The sequence below is a fragment of the Mercenaria mercenaria genome, chromosome 14 (genome assembly GCF_021730395.1).
Source record: "Mercenaria mercenaria strain notata chromosome 14, MADL_Memer_1, whole genome shotgun sequence".
In the NCBI taxonomy this organism is placed as follows: Eukaryota; Metazoa; Mollusca; class Bivalvia; order Venerida; family Veneridae; genus Mercenaria; species Mercenaria mercenaria.
The window spans coordinates 55,231,714-55,255,419 of NC_069374.1; the positions used below are offsets into that span (position 1 = coordinate 55,231,714).

Genomic DNA, 23,706 nt, shown 5'->3' on the forward strand with positions numbered 1-23,706 from the left:
TTAAATTTCCAGCATGAAGTTAAAGCAGAAATGTTGAGGAGGGAGGGAATGATACGGGACTGAGCAAACCCTTTCGTTATGTACGACGATTTGGACTTTTGAGTAGATTTCGTCCCAGTAAAGCTGGTATTAGAGATGTTTTACTTTATAAAAAAACTTAAACCAACGGCGAGGCCGACGCCGACGCTGACGCTGGGGCGAGTGCAAAAGCTCTATTTTTTATTCGAAAGGTCGAGCTAAAAATGTAACAGATTCAACTGTTCAATTTTAACTTTACTAAATTCGCTACGTTTGTACACGTTTCAAAATATACGAGCAAGCATAAATATATAAGTGCATGTAATTAATTATAATTACATGTAACGCAAAAATATGTAGTTGAACATATATATAAACATGGTATTTTTTACATAGTGTTTTAAACAATTAAGATTGATTAAACATGGTATTGTATACGCACTTGACTCACGATATAAAGTCATATTTGAATGTACGAAAATCTGTTTACATTCGTCTTTATGTACTTGTATTTTAAGTTTAACGAGGTCATACAGAGGGCCTAAGGTGTGAATATCCCGTCACCTTTTATCCATAGAGGCAGCTTTGGAAAAATGATAATAATAAAAAAGATAAATATCATGCCACGGGTACAGTTTTCACCCCAAAAAGGATGGTGTTTTTGGTGCTTCCAGGACGGATATAGATTGGCATTTACTACATACAACCTTTCTGAATGTGAAACTATATTTTAAACAGCCAGCTTCCGGGAAAACCCAGTACTGGTGTCATATGAGAAGTCATGGTCGTGACCCCTTTCACGGATGCCCGAACCCACGACCCCTGGGTTGAGCGGCCGACACATTATTCACTGGACGACCGCTCTCCTCAAAATATTTGAATTTTGGTCATCCTGCTGGATCTAATTTCAATTCTGCTTCGGAATTCGACGAATTCTTTTTATTTTAATTTCGATTTCCGAGTCTGTGCGAAATTCAATGTAAGCGAAATTCAACATCATCCTTTCAAAATTTGAATTTTGAATTTCTATTTCTAACTTGCCCAAAATATGCCGCCTAAAATTTCAACGTTTCTTTTTTAAATTTTGAACTTCGATCCTCAAGCTGTTTAAAATTGACTATTGGCTGTAAACAAATCATATTATGGAGTGTCCACTAATTTATAAATCCGTACATGTGTGCTGTTTAGCGGGTGAGAAGATATCAGTCTTTACCGTTAAGGAGCTTAAATTCCGTAAGAATTGACGGAAACATACGAGAATGTTCGAGTCTTTCCGATAAGGAAAAAAACAATCTATACTCATCTGCAAAATGCTTAAAAAAGACCATTTTCTTCTTCACCTAGAAAACTGAAATTAGTATGAAACAATAGCTAAATGAATATTGATTACTAAGTCGTTTGCAAAGGTCTTTAAGCACACATAAGAATATATTTATTCTTTGTTAAAAAGAAGAAATTTCAGCAAATTATCCATATTTTACTATATTTCTAATTGTAGATAGACAGACATAAAGTATACGCAAAAAAGACCATTTTCTTTTAAAGTCATTTTTAAAATAAAATATTCATAAGAAAGACAATGCATTGAATATTATCACATCGTTTGCAAAGCTAAAATACCTATAATACTTTTTCCATGAATTTAAATAAGGTAAAGGGCTCCTTCTTTGCGCTATATAAAATATTTTCACTCGTGTGAAAAATCGATGGGTCTAATTTTCCCATATGGAATTTCAGTTGGTAATGACACTATGCTAGATTTAGACCCTTGTTCAAGTCTCTACACCCCAGGTACCTACCTATACCATATATATATGAATATGTTCGTAGATGACTTGGCTTTACATTTAAGCTACTTACAAGTCCATATGATGCCATCAGAGCTCAGGACAGGTATCAGAAAATGATTTAACTTGTTATATGCGGTAGGGTGCTGGCCAAGACTAAGCTGACCCGACCCGGGAAGCCGTGAGAATTGCCCCAATGGTGTCATTGGACTCAGTGAAGGTAGTGCTTGGGTTTTCAGGACCGTCTTGACTGCTCTGACAAGTTCATATTTTGAGAATATTACCGGAATTGACCTATGACCTTGACCCCTAGCCGACCGGGTTCGAACCTGACGTGGCCTCTTTTCTCTTGGTACTGGCTTGCCCTTTGCAACAAAGTATCATTTATTAAAATCGGACATCAGATTATGAAGATATGTCTCCTCAGACAAAGACCACCTCTTTATTTAATATATGAAGAAGTATGCATATTTTCACGAAAACTAATACATTTTGTGACGGTCCTCCGACGAAACCTTCGGCAGTAAAATTATACAAGTTCAATATCCGTTTAGACAATGTTTCAATTTAATTTCTAAAAGTTATTTCATAAAAATATCTTGTGTTTGGAACATTCTACAATTATTTGAAGTTAATGAAAAACGCGGACATTTTCCGTACGGAAAAGTACGGAAATACAGCTTTTATCTTTAATAACGTACAGACGGACGAACAGATGTTGTCTTTTTTGTCATAAACATTCAGATTTTGTCACTTTCCTTCAAAACAAGTTTTTATTTGCAGTTATTTACCCAAAATAAATATTTTATAAGCACTTTTTCCTTATTTTACTGCAAATATTTTAAGCTAAAAATGGCAAAGTTCAGCAAATGTTCCCGACGGCGTGCCCGTCGGGGAAGAATATTGTTTTAATGTTCGATTAGGCAATACTACTTATTAAAAGAAATTTCACTTTGATACCTTACTTTTAACTCTTTTAATAATAAAATGAAATTGATGAATTGTTCGAAAAATTGCGACCAAGATTAGCCGGTATTTATTCAAGTGAACACCGGTCGACGCACGACAATGCGATACGACATCGCGACAATGTCGTTTGAGAATGTCGTTTGTCGTATCGCATTGTCGCGCGTCGTATCGCATTGTCGCGATGTCGTATCGTATTGTCGTGTGTCGTATCGCGATGTCGCGCGTCGTGCTACTGGCGCACAGGCGACACACGACAATGCGACACGACATCGCGACAATGTCGTTTGAGAATGTCGTGTGTCGTATCGCATTGTCGCGCGTCGCACGTCGCTTAAACGCTGGACACGACGCGCGACAATGCGATACGACATCGCGACAATGCGATACGACGCGCGACAATGCGATACGACGGACGACAATGCGACGCGACATCGCGACATATCGTGCCAAAATTGCTAACTCGACGCACGACAATGCGAAGCGACATCGCGACATTTTGACGAATGTCATATCGCATTGTCGCGCGTCGTATCGCATTGTCGTGTGTCGTATCGCATTGTCGCGCGTCGTATCGCATTGTCGCGATGTCGTATCGCAATGTCGTGCGTCGCCTTTGAGGGGCGACGGACGACATTTCACATGGCACTAACAGGATTCCGTATAACTGCATTATTTCATAGTATGATGAAAAAACAACCACGAAATATATTTCTAAAAATAGACTGCGGTTTCCGTACTTTTCCGCCATTCTCCGTACAAAACCGAGTGTTCCTGAATATGGATGTACGGTACGGGGATTAGGAACAACCTCAAGTAACAGCATTTATCTTGGGAAGAATCTCTCGAAAATTCCCTTCTCGCCATTGTGCTTATAATTTGAAGCGGAGGTAGCTATCGGTACATATTTTGTTTACTTTATGTAGAAAATATAGACAACAGGATTTAGTACATGCATGCTTTTTTCCTGTCTAAATCATTTTGATCACAGTGCGACCAAATTACTGCCCTTAAAGAAACTTATTTCACGGGGTTTCAGAAGAATGAGTGTCTATATAAAACAATAAATTGCTATGTAGACTAGAACAGTATGAGGAGAAAATACTTATCGCTCTTTCTGAAAGATAAATTTAACGAATAATGGTACATTTCCCTTAGAAATTGATGAAAAAGAACACAAAAGTAAAATCCGAAGCTCCTGCGTTACTGCATTTTGCAGTCGCTGATCCTTTGGCTCCTGCGTTACTGATCATTTCAGTCATGAAGCGCCTTATACTGCCCTTTCAAAACATTTAATTCATCTTCTGTAGCTACATTGTGTTCATGAATGTGATCAGGGACAACACTGAGTTGGTAATAAGTGTATGTTATTCAGAGAACGTACTAGAAATAATGCATTTTTTTGAGTCATGGCATTGTTTAGCTGCTAGTTTGGCATGGTTTTCCAAAGTAATTGAGAAAAGTCACGGCTTAGGTTTGTTGAAAAACAAATAGCAACGAGTATTCCATAATGTTCAAAGCACATCTTGCATTGTATGCCGTCTCTGACAAAAATCTGCAGGCACCAGGCCTGGCAAGAAAACTTTCTTTGTAAATGTAAAATCCAGTAAAGTTCACGTCAGGGTTTTAAATGGGAAATATTTCATTTGATGTATCCATTGTCGTCAGTATTAATTTCTTGATGTTGAAAGCACTGCGAATGACAAAGATAAACAAAACGAAAACGAAAAACCTATCTTGCAGCGAACCCGCGGACGCCGACGACATCAGGATCAGAACAATAGCCATGAACAGTCCATCTAGTCACTATTTTAAAGTATACATAAATGAATACACCCGGTGTTCTACGGAAACAAGCTTGTACAAGACTATAAATCTATGTTAGCTGAGACTGCCTTGATGTTGTCTTTAGTGCATTTTATTTGTTGTTGAAGAATTACAACTATAGCGATTTGCCGATTATAAAGGTTGAACAGGGATTGCATGTGGTGTGCATTTTCCCCTTTAATCATACATATTCGTGCGCTTAATAAAAATGAAACCAAAACCGATAATGGGAAAGTGACATGTACCATGCTACTATGAACAGACCAGTCATGATAACGGTATTCTTGCCAAGTTTAATTACCAGATAAACCAGTACCAAGATATCAACCTGACCGGCAATATCCCTCTAATTAACAAGAGGGCCGTCATGGCCCACTATCGCTCACATGAGTAATATTACAATATACATATTATTATATCTGCGATTTTTTCCATTTCAGGGGCCATAACTGTAAGACAAATAGCGTGAAATGGCAATTTTTGAGGGGAAAAACAATATCTTTATGATATACATGTATAACTTCAATCCAAGATTGGTCAAAATCAAATAATAAAAGTGATCTTTGTCATGCTCACAATGCTAAATTCAGCAAGTGTTGTCATTTTAGGGGCCATAACTCCAGGACAAATGGTGCTATATACCTAGTTTTCGCAAGGAACCGAGATGTTATAGATATATAACTTCTATTCAAGTTTGGTCAAAATGAACTGATAAAAATGGTCCCTATTGTGTTCACAAGACTAAAATAAGCACATTTTGCCATTTCAGCCATAACTCCGATACAAATGGAGCGATATGGCTGTTTTAAAAGTGATATCCTATTAAATCAAATAATAAATGTAGTTTGCATTGTGTTGACAAGGATAAAATTAGCATTTTTGCTAATTCAGGGGCCATAACTCCAAGTCAGATGGTGCAATACGGTTGTTTTAGAAAGGAATCGAGATCTTATAGATATATAAGTTGTGTGCAAGTTTAGTCAAATTAAAAAAAAAACGTGGTCTCTGTCGCGTTCACAAGGCTTAAATCAGTAATTATTGCCATCTCAGGGGCAACAATATCAAGACATAAGGTGATATGGCTGGTTTTCGAAAGGAACCGAAATTTATAGATTATTAGTTCTGTTCAAGTTTTGTCAAAATCAAATAATAAATGTTGCCTCTATCGTATTCACAAGAAAAATGCGAACAGACGGACGGACGACGTACAAAGGCAGATCGCAATAGCTTACTTAGTCACTTCGTACAAGTGAGCTAAAACATGTAACAAATGTGTTTTAGATGTAAAAATGCACTTTTACACCTGTTACAAATGCGATCTGATACGAATGTGGCCCTACAACGCTTTGCCATATTTAAAAAGATGCTATAACAGCATTTGGGCGCGAGAATATCTCTGTTAACACACGTTTCCTCTCTTGTTAAAACGCCCCCGAAAAGTGACAATAATAAACATTCTAATGTGACTAACAATGCTTTAATCATTACAACGATATTTCATTGACGTTACGTCACTATACGCATCGATAAATAGCGCTTTCAAATTTCATGAAATATTTTACTTAATAAACACGCTTTAAGCGAAATGTCACATTGAACAACTGTCTCGATTAATTTACAGATATATTAAGTTGGTTATTCGCTTTGCAGAACAATTCGCCATCTTTTGCGCCCAAACTGAACTCTTCCACAAGTCGTATTACCATTTCCGGTCCTGGCGTGCTTAAACAAAGAGCGTGACGACCTAACAGTTGGCGCCATGCATGCGCGAAGAAACAGATCTCTCATAATTGAAATAAATTTTGCAATAAAATTCATATTATGCTAGAATGATAGTTTTTGACAACGTCTTATAAAACGTCTTTCGCAAGAACATGAACCAACTTACAAAGACAATAAACTAACGGGCCCATAGCTTGTATGCTATAAAGTATGCTATAGTGTAATTATTCGTGATATTAAAAACAAATGGGAGAAAATAGTTAAAATAAAATAAAATGAAATAATAGTACCTCAACTCGGTTATGCTTTAAAACATGGTGCCCCAAAACATATCCATTTTCACATATTCTAAGTAGAAAAACAGGAAGGCACCGGCCTGCCTGTGCCCCAGTGTGGCTACGGGCCTGCACTGACGGTTTAAAAACTAGCATAAAAATAGCGTTAAGTAACGTTTATGACATTATCTTTCAAACTGTTAAAAGCACTGACCTTCACATTTTGGCTAAAATGATCTTTCTTTTAAATTGACCATTACGACCATTTCAATATGAGTTTTTGTTTCTAAACTATTTTAGAAATGCCGAACCAAGAAAAAAAAGAGGAAAAAACAACATGACCGCGTCGGGAATCAAACTCAGACCGTCGCAGTAATAAAGAAATTTTCTGGCAGTCGTTACCAGTGGAGCTATGGGGGCTTTAATCATTTAATCAACGTGTTCAACGCATATTAAATATAGATACTTATAATCTAAACAGTAACGTTTTTCAATTCTCATCGTTAAAAAAGGGTAAAAACAACTAATTCTCGTGTGTCGTGTGTTTCCGTAACATATAGTTAGTCAGTAATTAAATTACAAAACATTCTCAAGAAATATAGCATTTATTTCCAGGTATCTAAAAGTCTTCTTTGTTGTTCTTGTTATTGTCGAATGATCGCCAGTGCCTTGTCTGTTAAATATGAATTAAGAAATTATATATCCCAAACAGTGATTTGTCATTGAATAAAATCATTGTCTTGGGTTTTATAAACGCGTTATCGAGTATTATTGTGTATGTCATTGACGATATCCATTAAATATGTGCCAATGAGTTATGTTGATTACTTTTCCAGCGCGCTGCTATTCCGTCTAACGCTCTGACGTAATAATGACGGCAGAAAAATGAATTGTTGACCAATAACATACAGTTTTCAGCCTTTTTTGTTTAATAGGAAAACAACCTGGATCTTGTTAGAGAATCTAATATTTTAATTATCTATATTATCTTTGATACTTTTGTTTTTAATGAAATCGACACTGCATTTCTCGTTGGTATCATTACAGTAAATTTGAATTTGAATTTCGATATAGGGTTGCCTTACCCAACTTGACTGTGTGTGTTAAGACACTTGATGGTTTTAGTCAGAGCTGAATTTCTACTATATAATGTTACATGCAAATGGTTACACTGTTTCATGGAGGTGACTTGAACTGTTAAAGCAGAATGGTTTATTGCACATCAAATGCGTGTTTTAACCTTTCTGTGCTGTCAGCGCTTTGATTTTGTTTTAATAACATACGTCAGCATCTTTCCCTGTATCATTTTCTTACAGAAAGTAGGCGTTTAGTACTAGTTATTCTCCAGAACTATGGTTTGTCTTAATATAACTGAAATTCAACACACTTTAGATCTGAGTGGCATTGAATAAACCATGATTGCATACGATTTCAGGTCGGACCGTATTCACGTTCTAATTTAAGCGTTTACAAGTAACTCAAGAAAAGGAAGAGTAAAGGCATATATTCCTTCTTATAAATCAGCAACAAACTTGTTTGATAGCACCTCGGAGGCAAAACATCAAATGTCATAACTTATTCGCGCACTGTCATTATCACTTCTATGGTTATTTACAATACATTATTTTAATAAAACATACTAGTATTTTCCAAGGTGCACACCTTGTTAATTAATTACTTACCTCTCCTTTTGCTAATATCTTTGTCGGAAAGCAGTTTTATTGAAAATAAATCATTTAAAACTTTTGATGATTGACACACTCTCTCTTCCTTTATAACTGTGTATATCAAACAGTAACTTATAGACAATTTAAATACTCTAGCTTCGTTTCTATACGTGTATATTTAACTCCTGAAATTTTAAGACTTTAATTTCTTCTCTTTCTTTCTTTATTTCTTTCTTTCATTCTTTCTTTCTTTCTTTCTTTTCATATTGTTGTATGCAGTAAAAAAATACCAATTAATGATACTGTAGTACTCCTGTGTAACAATCAGCTCTTTCTGTATCATCGGCAGCTAAACTTCGGACGGGTTCGTACGTTTCCGTGTGCGTTAGTAACAGATAAAGCCAGGTGTAATTGTAATTAGTAGATACATTTTTTGTAAAGGAAGATGTAATTGTAACTATAAAGGAAGATGTAATTGTAACTATAAAGGAGATGTAACTGTAACAATTAGATAAAGCGTTAGGAAATAATGAAGAATTTTTCACAATAATCACCGATTTTAAAAAGAAGACATTGAAATGATTTCAAAACAAAAACATATATAAAATATTTATTGTCTGTAGAATACTTCATTATGATAATAAATATTCGGAAATGATGAATAAAGTGGCTGCAGGGGAAAGAATAAGCTATGTATCACAGATTTTTGCTTATTTTGTTCAATAACTGTATGCCGTAAAAGGAGACTGATAGTGGTGATTTTAATCGCCAACGGAAGCATTAATTCTTTTTTTGAAATAAATATTTTTATATCTATGTAAAGAGAAAAGAATGACGTCTATAGGATAATAAATATTGTGCGTTCATTCTAATGAAAATTATATTTGTTAAAAAATTCCTTTATTGTTTCTATTGGAAAATTTCAACCTGATAAAAAATTGATACCGCACAGCAAGGTGATTTCAAGGGGGATAATTTTACCTTATTGTTGATCAAGACATATTGGTGTACAAGTTATGCCCCTTGTGTCATATAATGTAGGTGATGATGTGGAACAACTACTTCAATTCAGTTTGAATCAAATTCATTTCGTAATAACTGATATCAAGTGAAAAAACTTCAAAATTAACCTTACATTTTAAATGGAGAATAATTCATGAAAAATTGGTGCAAGAGTTATGGCGCTGTGTCACATAATGTGGGTGATACGATTGAACAGCCATTTTAAGTCTGAATCAAATCCATTTAGTAATATCTAAGATAGAGTGAAAGCATATTAAAACTTCAACTTGAAATTCTAAGTAAAAAGAGGAATAATTCATGAAATACTAGTATTGGTGTGAGAGTTATGACCCTTGTGCTATATGATGAGAGTGGTGATAAGGTTTAAGTTTACAGCAAATCCATCAAGTAATTAATGGAACGGAGGAAAAAGGGAAAGTGTAAAAAATAACTTCAAAAGTTGGTAACCAAGGTGGGGACTTGGAAAGACGCCGACGCCGGAGTGATAGGACAGCTCTTCATATACTCCATGTGGCCGACCTAAAAATACGCAATTTACTTGCCAACCTGTACTTATTTATATTAAGTGGGTGGGATATGATAATGCATATATGTTTATTAATAAAGCTTAAAGCGCCTATAAGGAACGAAGAGCAACATTTTATAGCCGACGCAAGAATCGGTAGTTATTTGGCATGTTGTACAAGTTGGGTTTTGCCGTCATACGTAAAACCACCGGAAATTTCAGTCTGTGCCAGAAATTTTGATATTCAACGCATTAATCAATAAATATCTGCATTTTACTCTATAGATCTAGATATTATAAATAACATATACTCCATAGACATTTAAATGCTTGTTAGTTTAAACACATTTTTTTTTTCAAGTAAACGTCACATAAACAGCATTACAATTTTAATATTGGAATTAGGAAAAAACGTTACAAGGCATTTCGTTCGTTGAAATCAGATTCTGTAATATGTCTGTTTATTTTATGGTACGTATCTTTCGTCTTTCATAGTAAACTGAAAAAAACCTGCATCTTTTAACATTTAAAAAGATATGATGACGTCGAAATGAGCCTCGCTGTGCAAAAAACCAGCCTCGCAGTATGATATAAATCGATATCAGTAAATGAACAGGATAACGTGTTTCTTGCAATTCTTTAATTTTTAATATTTTCAATAAAATAAAAGGAAAAGGCAAGGAACTGAAAAAAGAACACCTCCTTTGTTCGCAGCAGTATTAACCGAGTTCCGGTTATGATGTCACCGGAACCACCTATGCCTAATCAATAAAAAATAAGAAAATAAAATAAAATATAAACGCCGATGTACTAAAAGTGACAAATGCCATTAAGGTGGAGTGCGACCTCTAGATTTTTTTTAAATACATCTATGAAAAATTAACGAAAGAAAATTGAGGATATTTAAAAAAACGAATTCGGTGACATACAATTTTTTGTTAATCAAACGCAAGTAAATATACTTGCACATTTATGATTGAAATTTACACAAAAGTCCTCGACCCAAAACAATGTTATACTCAAAAAACGGACAACTTTCCAGCTAAACTCTACGTTACATTTTGTGTAAGTCTGACACTTTAATGCGTCATAATATCAAGGTACGTCATAGATCATTCACGAAATCTATACCACAGGAAAGGTAATTTTAAATCTTTTAAAAATATATAATTTTTATTCTAACTGAAATAGGGATATGCTGAAAACCTTACAGAAACAATGAAAATGACGCTAAGAAATGACGCCCCAAAAGTGCCGTTAGTGGCCAAGTTTGACAGTGTACCGAACAAATGTGGCTTAAATAAGAGCCAAACGATCAGAAATATCCTCAATTTTCTTTCGTTAATTTTTCATAGATGTATTTAAAAAATTTAAAGGCCGCACTCCACCTTAAGTTAAGTTTTTTTTTCTTCAACGAGTGACATCACCTGTGGATCATTGGTTTAATTTTCAAGGAAAGTGTGTGCCTGTATTTTTCATTGTCCGGTGATAAGACAATTTCACAAAGGGAGGAGAGTCGATGGTGTTTAGGTTTACGGGGGATTGAGTTGGTTATAAAGAATGGGCTTTTTATTTGTTGTTGTTGTTGTTTTTTTTGTAAATTATTTTCTATCTTTTTTTCCGTTGCGCTGCAGCAGAATATTTAGTAAACTTTATAAAGAAATGTATCTTACCCGGAACCAAAATATATACATACACTGCTGGAAAGCATATTACTCGTATTATAGCATATTGCAACTATATAACTTGATCGAATGAAATAAAAATATGTTTAAATTAACTGCCGAAAGTATCAAATGACGTGTGAAGATGTAGAACTAATCACAGTTTCTGTTTCCGGCTAGCAACCGCCAAAAGTATCAAAATGCAGTGAAGATTTTACGCTGATCAGATATTAAATTTCCAGCTACCAACCCAATGACGTATGATTATGCTGATCGAAGTTTCTACTTCCGGCTAGCAATTACCGAACATATATCCAATGACGTGTGATTATGCTGATCAAAGATTCTAGTTCCGGCTAGCAACTGCCGAACGTATCCAATGACATGTGATTATGCTGATCAAAGATTCTAGTTCCGGCTAGCAACTGCCGAACGAATCCAATGACGTGTGATGATGCTGATCAAAGATTCTAGTTCCGGCTAGCAACTGCCGAACGTATCCAATGACGTGTGATTATGCTGATCAAAGATTCTAGTTCCGGCTAACAACTGTCGAACGTAACCAATGACGTGTGCTGATGCTGATCAAAGATTCTAGTTCCGGCTAGCAACTGCCGAACGTATCCAATGACGTGTAGAGATGTAACGCTAATAAAAGTTTCAATTTTCGGCTAACAACTTCTGAAATAATCTGATGACGTGAAGAAGTAGCGCTGATCAAAATTTCTATTTCCGGCTTACAACTGCCGGATATATTCACTGACATAAAGATGTATGCTGATCAAAGTTTCAATTTTCCGATAACATCGATTGAAAGAATCCAAAGACGTGAAGATGAATAGCTTGTGGAAAATGCATCCACGATTTCGACCTCCTTGCGTTACACTAATTAATTATCCTGCTAATATTTACGCCTTTATCCTGTCTTCCTGTAACTGAAATATGAAAGCAACATATGCACAAAATGAACCGAGCTGGTTAAGACAATTATGCTGTAAACATTGTATATTTATTGATAAAATATGTACACACTTATCAAACTATGCAAGAGCGCTGTATTATTTTAATCTTAGACTATAGTTGTGAAATTTTAAGGGGAATAACTTTCTGTCCAAACTATCGTGTGTGTGTGTGTCGGAGTGAGGTGGAGGAGGGGGGGGGGGGGGGGGGGGGGGGGGGGGGGGGGGGGTGCGGGAGTAACGTATGGTTTCTCATCCATGCCTGTCAGAGCTGAATGCGTAATGTTTGAGCTACATTACGCACGTACATTTTTCTCCATACCGAAGAATATTCCTCTGGCCAATAATCGATAGCGGTCAGATTTTCTATATAGAAATAAGTAGGGCGTGTACACATTTTACTTAATAACAAAATTACTATAAAAAGAAACCTTAGGTGCAAAAATATTGCCAAAGTTCAACATTTAGTTCATCACAAGTAATTTTTAAATGGAATTTTATCTTTATTTTTGATTCGTTCCTAACATGAAATTTAATACCAAATTTCGTTTTTTTTTCCCTCTATTTTGGGCCCCTGATGGGCCCATGTATGAAAATCATTCAGTTTCAGATTGTTAATTGGTATGCGACCTCGCCTAATTTGCTACACGGTGGGTAAACGCGAAACCCAATTCCCCCGGGAAAATAGTTTTTAAAAAGGGTTGGGCCCCAACGCCGGTGTGGTTTGCGCGTAAAAAAGACGAAACTGAGGTATTGAAGTTATGATTTTGTTGTATGAGACAAAAATAAAAATTTTTCGAAAAAAAAAAATTGCTATTCGCCAAATATGGTAATACATCTAGGGAAAAAAAAAAAAAAATATTGGTTTGAAATTTTATGATCCGGTCCTTACCCCCAAAAAAACCGGGCGACACAAAGCGTAAAAAAAAGATAAAATCAAAAAAAATGGAAGTTTTGACCTCTTGTTTTCGAGGACTTTGATGTTTTTTTATGATAACTAACTGTTAAAAAAGTTCGAATATAAAAAAATTTTTGCTTCAAAATCCTTTTTAGGGAGACAAATTGCAAAAAATATGGGAAGGGGGGTTGCGCCCCGGGGAATGGGCTCGTATCCATCATAAATATATAATGTATGCTCAATCCTTTCCCCGGGGCCCAAAACCCCCCTTCCCCGATTTTTTTTCCCAATTTTTCCCCCCAAAAGAACATTTCTTTAAAGGGGTATGTAAATTCATGACTGTTTTAAGTGTTTGTCATTAGAAGGTTTTTTTTCCAGAAAGAAGGAAAAGGTAAAAAATTTGCTTTTTTTCTTATTCAGCTTTTTTGACAGCTGGGCAGAGAGTTTTCGTGAAAACAGGCTGTTTTTAATTTAAAGTTGGTATTTCAAAAATATGACTTTATTCTTTTCTTGTGTCGAATAGCATTTTGTTTTTCCCAAAAGCCTCGTAAATGTGTCATTATTTAAAAAAAAAAAAACCCCCCTACCTCGTTTTGTATATTTTTGATGCGCAACACCAGCCCCGGAAGCGCGAAACCCATTTTTAGCGTTTTCCCAGTGGAAATTGGATTGCGATTTTTACCCCCCCGGGGGGGTTTTTTATTGTCCCCGATGCACCTTTTTATTAAGGGAAAAATTTCCGCCCTAAGGGTAGATTCAGTAAGTTAAAAAAGGATTGTCTGAAAAGATTGTATACAATAATTTTTTGCTGTTCATCATATGGTCATATTTTTCCCCAAAATTTTTAAATTGACATTTGGGGAGGGGAAACTGAAAAGAAACGGAAACTATATGATTACAGTCATAAATACAGAATGTTGTCCTAAATTGAAAAATTTTTATTTTTTTTTAAAAAAAGGAAACTCTTATGTTGATTGGATAAATTTTATTTTATCGTGATACCCATTTCCAGTTTCCGGTGTTACATATGTTAAAATTCAAAAATGTTTTTCGTCAAAAATTCGAGAAAAATTGCAGCCCCGTTCAAAAAAACATTGTCTTTTTCATTCCCCGAAAATTGGATTGGAAATTTTAATCCAGTTGAAAGATGATATATTTTGCGACATTAAAATCTATGTGATATGAACAATTAAAATTTCTACAAAGTAATGATGATGTGTCCGTCATAAACCTGTCAGCTAGATTTATATGCCTGTTTTTCTCTTAGATATAGGAATGACGTCAATGATAAATAACCCATTTTCATAGCTTTCCTCATGTCTTTAGAAAAGAAAGATTTAAAACACTATTTTACTAGCATAATATTATTTATATTTTTGAGTTTTAATGATGCTTTATTTTGAAAAGTAATATGGGTTTTATTGTTTATTTATTTGTTTGTTTGTTGTTATTGTTTTTTATTACTATTATCATTTTTTTGGGTTGATAGTATTGTTGGATATTCTTTTTAATTTGTATATATATACTATTTTCAACGGGAGGCTTTTTCATTTTTACGCTGTATAATCACGTTTCTTCCATAGCATTTGTGCGTGCTATATTTATCTTTAAATTTCTCGAAAAATTTTTCATGTGTGTTTTTTGTTTTACGCGATTTTGTATCGTGAAAGATCAAATACATTGAAATAATGAATACGAAAATCATTTGATTTCGTGGGCAGGAATTTCGGGGTTTTTGGTTTCAAAACGGCAATTTGGGGGTATGTTTTATGTATTTCATCTTTTGATATAAAAATGGTCTTTACTTGTTCGTTGGATTAAATTTTGTGGATTGCCAAACCAAAACCCCGAAAATTCTATGTCCCCCACGATATTACTGATTTTACGGTAGTCAACAAATCACGGTGGGGTAGATAAACTCGGGGTTTTTACCAAAATTCGAGTTATTTCAGCCATTTTTTAAATCTTATGTAACTAATAGTATCAATTAAATATTTTATGTATTTCTTTTTTCTCGGGTACTGACGCGAGTGCCTTAAAAGTACGTGGAATGTTTAAACATCATTGCCCGGCCCTGAAATTGGTCCATTTTGTAGAACAGTTTACTGACATGCAGGTTTTAAATAATTCTTGATTTATCAGGACAAGGGTTCCCCCTGTTAAATTAAGTGAGTAAAAATGAAAGGGGCAATAGAGGACTCGAACAACAACCCCGGATTGGAAAAAATGCGTGCTTTGTAACTGTATTCCTTTGAAATTTGTAGATAGTTTTGCATGAAAAAAGAAAGAGAAAGAAACAGAAACACGTATCTGGCTACATTGACATTTATAAGGCAAACACAAATTGACAGTTACATTTTTAAAATTTATTCAATGAATTTTAGTATGCAAATGCGGGTTTTGAGGGATAAAATTGGAAAAACCATTCCTGTGAGCAAAATTTCAAATGCGCAGTTTTAATAGCAAAAATAGTAGTTTGCAGGACTTCAAAAAATGGGGTAAATAAAGAAAGTAAAACTGAAAAAAAAATTAAAAAATAGAAAGTTTTACCTGTAATTTTCCCGATTTTCGGTAGCATTTTTTGTCCAAAAATTGATTATAAATTCATGAACGGAATAATTATAGTATATAGTTCAAAGTTTCAGTTTAAGTGGCATTATGTATACTTATTGCACACAGTGTGTTTTTTGGGGAATGTTTTGAAAAGCAATGTTCGTTGTGTGCATTTAAACGTTTAAATTAACGATAATGCCGCATAAAAATTTGAAAATTGATGCTTAAATAAAGTTAAATAATGAAATTATCTTATTTTCTTTTTTTCTCGAATCCCCTTACCTATAGGAAAGATTTCTAGGTTAAGGGGAAACAACTCCTGCGCGTGCAGTTTGACCCTTTTTTTTAAAAAAAAAAGCCCCCCGTCAAAGAAGAAAAGTCTATTTTGGAAAATTTTTTTGTTTCGTATGGTAAAATAAAAGTTTTGTATATTGGTTAAAAGCTTTAAATTTTTTCCCCCTTTTACACCCATCTATTTCCTGGGCTTTTTCTCGAAAAAGCGCATATTTCCCCTTTAATGCTAAAACATTTTTTCTTACTGGATTGAACTAAATTAATATAAAATTTTAAAAGAAAAAAAAAATAATCGAAAATCCCTTTTGCCCTTTTAGTATAAAAACATGAACGTGTGAACAAATTTTTTTTTCCCGGGTCTCCCTGGTGGGTGGTGTTAAGGTCCTGACTTTAAAACACGGGCCCCCCATCGATGGGGGTTTTTGAGCAGTTTGAGCCTTCTGAGACGTTGAATTTTTTCATGTGGAAGGATCAAGCGGATTACGGAGGCCCCTGGTTCTACCATGCCCGTCGGATAAAATAATGCACGGAGGGGCCCCTTTGGGGCTTCCCTACCATCAAGCTGGAAAGTGCCATTGACCCTTACTGTATCGGTGGACGTTTAAACCCCAAAAAAAATAAATAAAATAAATTTTTGGGCCCCGCGCCTAAAAATTTTAAGTAAATGTCACAAGGTAACAAAATTAAGCAATGATCCAAAGTTCGGGCAGAAATAAAGCCACATGATAAAAATGCGTAAATTATCACAACGGGATTAATGTTGAGTCACTTCAACGTCATCTTAAATAGCGCCATGTATGCATCGGGAAATAGCGCTTTCAATTTGATCAAGTATTTTACTTAAAACATGCTTAAAACAAAATGTCATTATATAGTACCTGTTTTGATTAATTTACACACACCACTTTTTTATTTTCTTGCAAATAAAAAAAGGGAATACTATACTTTTTATATCCGTCGTTTTTATCGCGATGACATACTTAAGTTGAATTTGCATAGAGGTTTGGGAAAATTTAGTTTGACTTTTTAATTTTTTTGCGAAAAAAATGTACTCTGAAACAAACTGCAAAGAAAAAGAAAAAAGCTTAAGAGATGTACAATTATATAAAAATTTAAAGGGCGTGTAAAACACTACCTAAAAAAAGGAAAAATATCACCAAATTAATAAAAAAAAAAAAAAAACAATAAAAATTTTATTTTTAAATTTATAATTGCGATTTTTTTTTAATCTTTCCCTTTACTGAAGCATACACCACACTTACTTTTTGACTTGGAATTTACGAAAAACCTGTACCACAGTAGAAGCCGCACCCAGGGCAAAAAAAATTTTCCCAAAAGCCAAAAATGTGAGATATAATTTGTATGTGACTTTTCAGGCAAAAATATGAGATTAAAAAAAAAAAAGAAACAAAATGTTCTTTTAACCTCGTAAGCATGACTGGAAAGCGTGAGAAAGTCTTTAACTTTCACTCTTGTTTCTATAAATTTTGACACCTGTCAAGCGACACTAATTATAAATCCCGGTGTTTCTTTCATTGAACGCTGGTTACGGAGTACGTTAGTCAATAGAATATAGCAAATAAAATTATTTACTCAAAACAATAAATCTGGATTAAAGGTATGTAGACTTTACGGGGGAAAAACCACGTAATTTTTCTGTTAAGCAACGTTTGATTCTTCTCCTTGTTAACATGTTGAATATACATGTATAGGGCGCTTAGACGAAGTGTCGGCTGCTAAATAGAAAAAAAAATTGTTGTGATTTTTTATCGTTTTTTTTCCCAATCTACTTCTGTTGATTCGAATAAAATCAGACTGGATGCTCTTTTTGACCATTTCACAGGTACATGACACATACAGAAAATTCCACCTATAGTATATATAAAGAGACTTTATATATAAAGAGACTTTATATATACTATAGGCGGAATTTCTGTATGCGTCATGTACCTGTGGACCATTTTACTTAAATCCAATATTACGATAAACAAGCGACATAGATATACTGGTTTTAGCCACAGGTACCTTACTGCTGGAAATATAGCCACCGTTTTGACTAGCCGTCAAGATTTTCTGTAATTTCTCCTACAGCTGCAGTATAGTTAACAATGAAGTAGGAACATGCGTAGTCAGTGGCTGTATAGTGAGCATTGACATCAGTGGAAGTAGGAACATGCATAGTCAGTGGCAGTATAGTAAGCAAAGACGTGAGTGGAAGTAGGGACATGCATACTCAGTGGTAGTGTAGTAAGCAATGACATTAGTTAGCAATGACGTTAGTGGAAGTAGGAACATGCATAGTCAGTGGCAGTATAGTAAGCAAAGACGTGAGTGGAAGTAGGAACATGCATAGTCAGTAGCAGTATAGTAAGCAATGACACCGGTGGATGTAGGAACATGCATAGTCAGTAGCAGTATAGTAAGCAAAGACGTGAGTGGAAGTAGGGACATGCATAGTCAGTAGCAGTATAGTAAGCAAAGACGTGAGTGGAAGTAGGGACTTGCGTAGTCAGTAGCAGTATAGTAGGCAATGACACCGGTGGAAGTATGAACATGCAGTCAGTAGCAGTATAGTAAGCGAAGACGTGAGTGGAAGTAGGGACATGCATAGTCAGTAGCAGTATAGTAAGCAAAGACGTGAGTGGAAGTAGGGACATGCATAGTCAGTAGCAATATAGTAAGCAAAGACGTGAGTGGAAGTAGGGGCACGCATAGTCAGTAGCAGTATAGTAAGCAAAGACGTGAGTGGAAGTAGGGACATGCATAGTCAGTAGCAGTACAGTAGCAATGACGTGAGTGGAAGTAGGGACATGCATAGTCAGTGGCAGTATAGTAAGCAAAGACGTGAGTGGAAGTAGAAACATGCGTAGTCAGTGGCTGTATAGTAGGCAATGACATCAGTGGAAGTAGGAACATGCATAGTCAGTAGCAGTATAGTAAGCAAAGACGTGAGTGGAAGTAGGGACATGCGTAGTCAGTAGCAGTATAGTAGGCAATGACACCGGTGGATGTAGGAACATGCATAGTCAGTAGCAGTATAGTAAGCAAAGACGTGAGTGGAAGTAGGAACATGCATAGTCAGTAGCAGTATAGTAAGCAAAGACGTGAGTGGAAGTAGGGACATGCGTAGTCAGTAGCAGTATAGTAGGCAATGACACCGGTGGAAGTATGAACATGCAGTCAGTAGCAGTATAGTAAGCAAAGACGTGAGTGGAAGTAGGGACATGCATAGTCAGTAGCAGTATAGTAAGCAAAGACGTGAGTGGAAGTAGGGACATGCGTAGTCAGTAGCAGTATAGTAGGCAGTGACACCGGTGGAAGTATGAACATGCAGTCAGTAGCAGTATAGTAAGCAAAGACGTGAGTGGAAGTAGGGACATGCATAGTCAGTAGCAGTATAGTAAGCAAAGACGTGAGTGGAAGTAGGGACATGCATAGTCAGTAGCAGTATAGTAAGCAAAGACGTGAGTGAAAGTAGGAACATGCGTAGTCAGTGGCTGTATAGTAGGCAATGACATGAGTGAAAGTAGGGACATGCATAGTCAGTAGCAGTATAGTAGGCAATGACGTGAGTGGAAGTAGGAACATGCGTCGTCAGTGGCTGTATAGTAGGCAATGACATGAGTGAAAGTAGGAACATGCGTAGTCAGTGGCAGTATAGTAAGCAATGACGTGAGTGGAAGTAGGAACATGCGTAGTCAGTGGCTGTATAGTAGGCAATGACATGAGTGGAAGTAGGAACATGCGTAGTCAGTGGCAGTATAGTAAGCAATGACGTGAGTGGAAGTAGGAACATGCGTAGTCAGTGGCTGTATAGTAGGCAATGACATGAGTGGAAGTAGGAACATGCGTAGTCAGTGGCAGTGTAGTAAGCAATGACGTGAGTGGAAGTAGGAACATGCGTAGTCAGTGGCTGTATAGTAGGCAATGACATGAGTGAAAGTAGGGACATGCATAGTCAGTAGCAGTATAGTAGGCAATGACGTGAGTGGAAGTAGGAACATGCGTAGTCTGTGGCTGTATAGTAGGCAATGACATGAGTGGAAGTAGGGTAATGCATTTCCAGTGGCAGTATAGTAACCTATGACATGAGTGGAAGTAGGAACATGCACTGGCAATGAGAGTATAGTTAGCAATTACAGTAGTGGAAGTAGAAACATGCACTGCAGGTGGCAATATACTAAGTCAGCAACGACAGCAGTGGAAGTAGAAAATGCATTGCCAGCAGCAGTATCAATAGCAATGGCAGCAGTAGCAGTAGGAACATGCATTGTCAGTGGCAGTATACATGTAGTTAGCAGTTAGAGCAGTTGAAGTAATTACAGCAGTTGAAGTAGAAATTTGAATTGCCAATTGCAATGACATCAGTAAACATAGGAGCATGTCATTTGTAGTCGCTGTATAGAGGTTTAGCCATGACATCAGTAGCAATAGAACTTTGTAGTAGTAGGAATCTAGCATTTGTATTTTGTAGTCACAGTATAAAGAGTTAGCAATGACAGCAATAGTAATAGAAACATGACATTAAAAGTCACACTGTTGAGAGGTAACAATTAGAAACATGTAACTTGTAGTCGCAGTACATAGAGTTAGCAATGACATCACTAGCAGTAGAAACATGACGTTTGTAGTCGCAGTTAAGAGAGTTAGCAACGACACCAGTAGCAATGGAAACATTGTATTTGTAGTTGTAGTATAGAGATTTAGCAATGACAGCAGTAGCAGTAGAAGCATGACGTTTGTAGTAACAGTATAGCAATTTAGCAATGCCAGCAGTATCAGTAGAAGCATGACGTTTGTAGTCACAGTATAGCAAGTTAGCAATGACAGCATAGCAGTAGAAGCATGGCATTTGTAGTCACAGTATAGCAATTTAGCAATGACAGCAGTATCAGTAGAAGCATGGCGTTTGTAGTCACAGTATAGCAATTTAGCAATGACAGCAGTATCAGTAGAAGCATGGCGTTTATAGTCACAGTATAGCAATTTAGCAATGCCAGCAGTATCAGTAGAAGCATGGCGTTTGTAGTCACAGTATAGCAATTTAGCAATGCCAGCAGTATCAGTAGAAGCATGGCGTTTGTAGTCACAGTATAGCAATTTAGCAATGACATCAGTATCAGTAGAAGCATGGCGTTTGTAGTCACAGTATAGCAATTTAGCAATGACAGCAGTATCAGTAGAAGCATGGCGTTTGTAGTCACAGTATAGCAATTTAGCAATGACAGCAGTATCAGTAGAAGCATGGCGTTTATAGTCACAGTATAGCAATTTAGCAATGCCAGCAGTATCAGTAGAAGCATGGCGTTTGTAGTCACAGTATAGCAAGTTAGCAATGACAGCAGTATCAGTAGAACCATGGCGTTTGTAGTCACAGTATAGCAAGTTAGCAATGACAGCAGTAGCAGTAGAAGCATGGCTTTTGTAGTCACAGTATAGCAAGTTAGCAATGACAGCAGTATCAGTAGAAGCATGGCGTTTATAGTCACAGTATAGCAAGTTAGCAATGACAGCAGTAGCAGTAGAAGCATGACGTTTGTAGTCACAGTATAGCAAGTTAGCAATGACAGCAGTAGCAGTAGAAGCATGACGTTTGTAGTCACAGTATAGCAATTTAGCAATGGCAGCAGTAGCAGTAGAAGCATGGCGTTTATAGTCACAGTATAGCAAGTTAGCAATGACAGCAGTAGCAGTAGAAGCATGACGTTTGTAGTCACAGTATAGCAATTTAGCAATGACAGCATAGCAGTAGAAGCATGACGTTTATAGTCACAGTATAGCAAGTTAGCAATGACAGCATAGCAGTAGAAGCATGACGTTTGTAGTCACAGTATAGCAATTTAGCAATGACAGCAGTAGCAGTAGAAGCATGACGTTTGTAGTCACAGTATAGCAATTTAGCAATGACAGCATAGCAGTAGAAGCATGACGTTTGTAGTCACAGTATAGCAAGTTAGCAATGACAGCAGTATCAGTAAAAGCATGGCGTTTGTAGTCACAGTATAGCAATTTAGCAATGACAGCAGTAGCAGTAGAAGCATGACGTTTATAGTCACAGTATAGCAATTTAGCAATGACAGCAGTAGCAGTAGAAGCATGACGTTTATAGTCACAGTATAGCAATTTAGCAATGACAGCAGTATCAGTAGAAGCATGGCGTTTGTAGTCGCAGTATAGCAATTTAGCAATGACAGCAGTATCAGTAGAAGCATGGCGTTTATAGTCGCAGTATAGCAATTTAGCAATGACAGCAGTAGCAGTAGAAGCATGACGTTTATAGTCACAGTATAGCAAGTTAGCAATGACAGCATAGCAGTAGAAGCATGGCGTTTATAGTCACAGTATAGCAATTTAGCAATGACAGCATAGCAGTAGAAGCATGACGTTTATAGTCACAGTATAGTAATTTAGCAATGACAGCATAGCAGTAGAAGCATGACGTTTATAGTCACAGTATAGCAATTTAGCAATGACAGCATAGCAGTAGAAGCATGACGTTTATAGTCACAGTATAGCAATTTAGCAATGACAGCATTATCAGTAGAAGCATGACGTTTATAGTCACAGTATAGCAATTTAGCAATGACAGCATAGCAGTAGAAGCATGACGTTTATAGTCACAGTATAGCAATTTAGCAATGACAGCAGTATCAGTAGAAGCATGACGTTTGTAGTCACAGTATAGCAATTTAGCAATGACAGCATAGCAGTAGAAGCATGGCGTTTATAGTCACAGTATAGCAATTTAGCAATGACAGCATAGCAGTAGAAGCATGACGTTTGTAGTCACAGTATAGCAATTTAGCAATGCCAGCAGTATCAGTAGAAGCATGGCGTTTGTAGTCACAGTATAGCAATTTAGCAATGCCAGCAGTATCAGTAGAAGCATGGCGTTTGTAGTCACAGTATAGCAATTTAGCAATGACAGCATTATCAGTAGAAGCATGGCGTTTGTAGTCACAGTATAGCAATTTAGCAATGACAGCATAGTAGTAGAAACATGGCGTTTGTAGTTGCAGTATAACGAGTTAGCAGAGTTAGCAGTCGAAGCAAAAACATGGAATGTGCGCAATATACAAAGTTAGCAATGACTGCATTACTGGTAGAAACACGACATTTGTAGGCGCAGTACAGAGAGTTAGTAATGACTAATGAAGGAGTTCCAATAGAAACATGACATTCATAATTATAGTATACACAGTAAGCAACAATAGCAGTTGCAGTACGAACATTGTATTTGTAGTCACAGTATAGACAATTATTAGCAACGACAACAGGAGCAATAGAAACATTGCATTTCAAGGGCTTAACGCGAAATTAGTCTTATGTGTATATAGAAATAGAAGCTGATTTGCTAATTTCGCGTTGACCTTCGATTTGTGGTTGCAGTACAGAGAGTTATTAATGAAAACAATAGTAGTAGAATCATGGATTTTGTAGTCGCAGTACAGAGAGTAAGGAATGACAGCAGCAGGTGAAAGATCATGTTGCTTTTGCAGTAAAAGTAGCTAAATAACCATAGCAGTAGTAGAGCTGACTGCAAAATGA

General features: G+C 36.2%; 1 protein-coding gene across 1 annotated transcript in view; it reads left to right on the forward strand.

The window, feature by feature from the left end:
* LOC123527553 (uncharacterized) overlaps window positions 1-23,706 on the forward strand; it is a 78,820-nt gene that overhangs the window by 51,636 nt on the left and 3,478 nt on the right. The window lies entirely within an intron of this gene.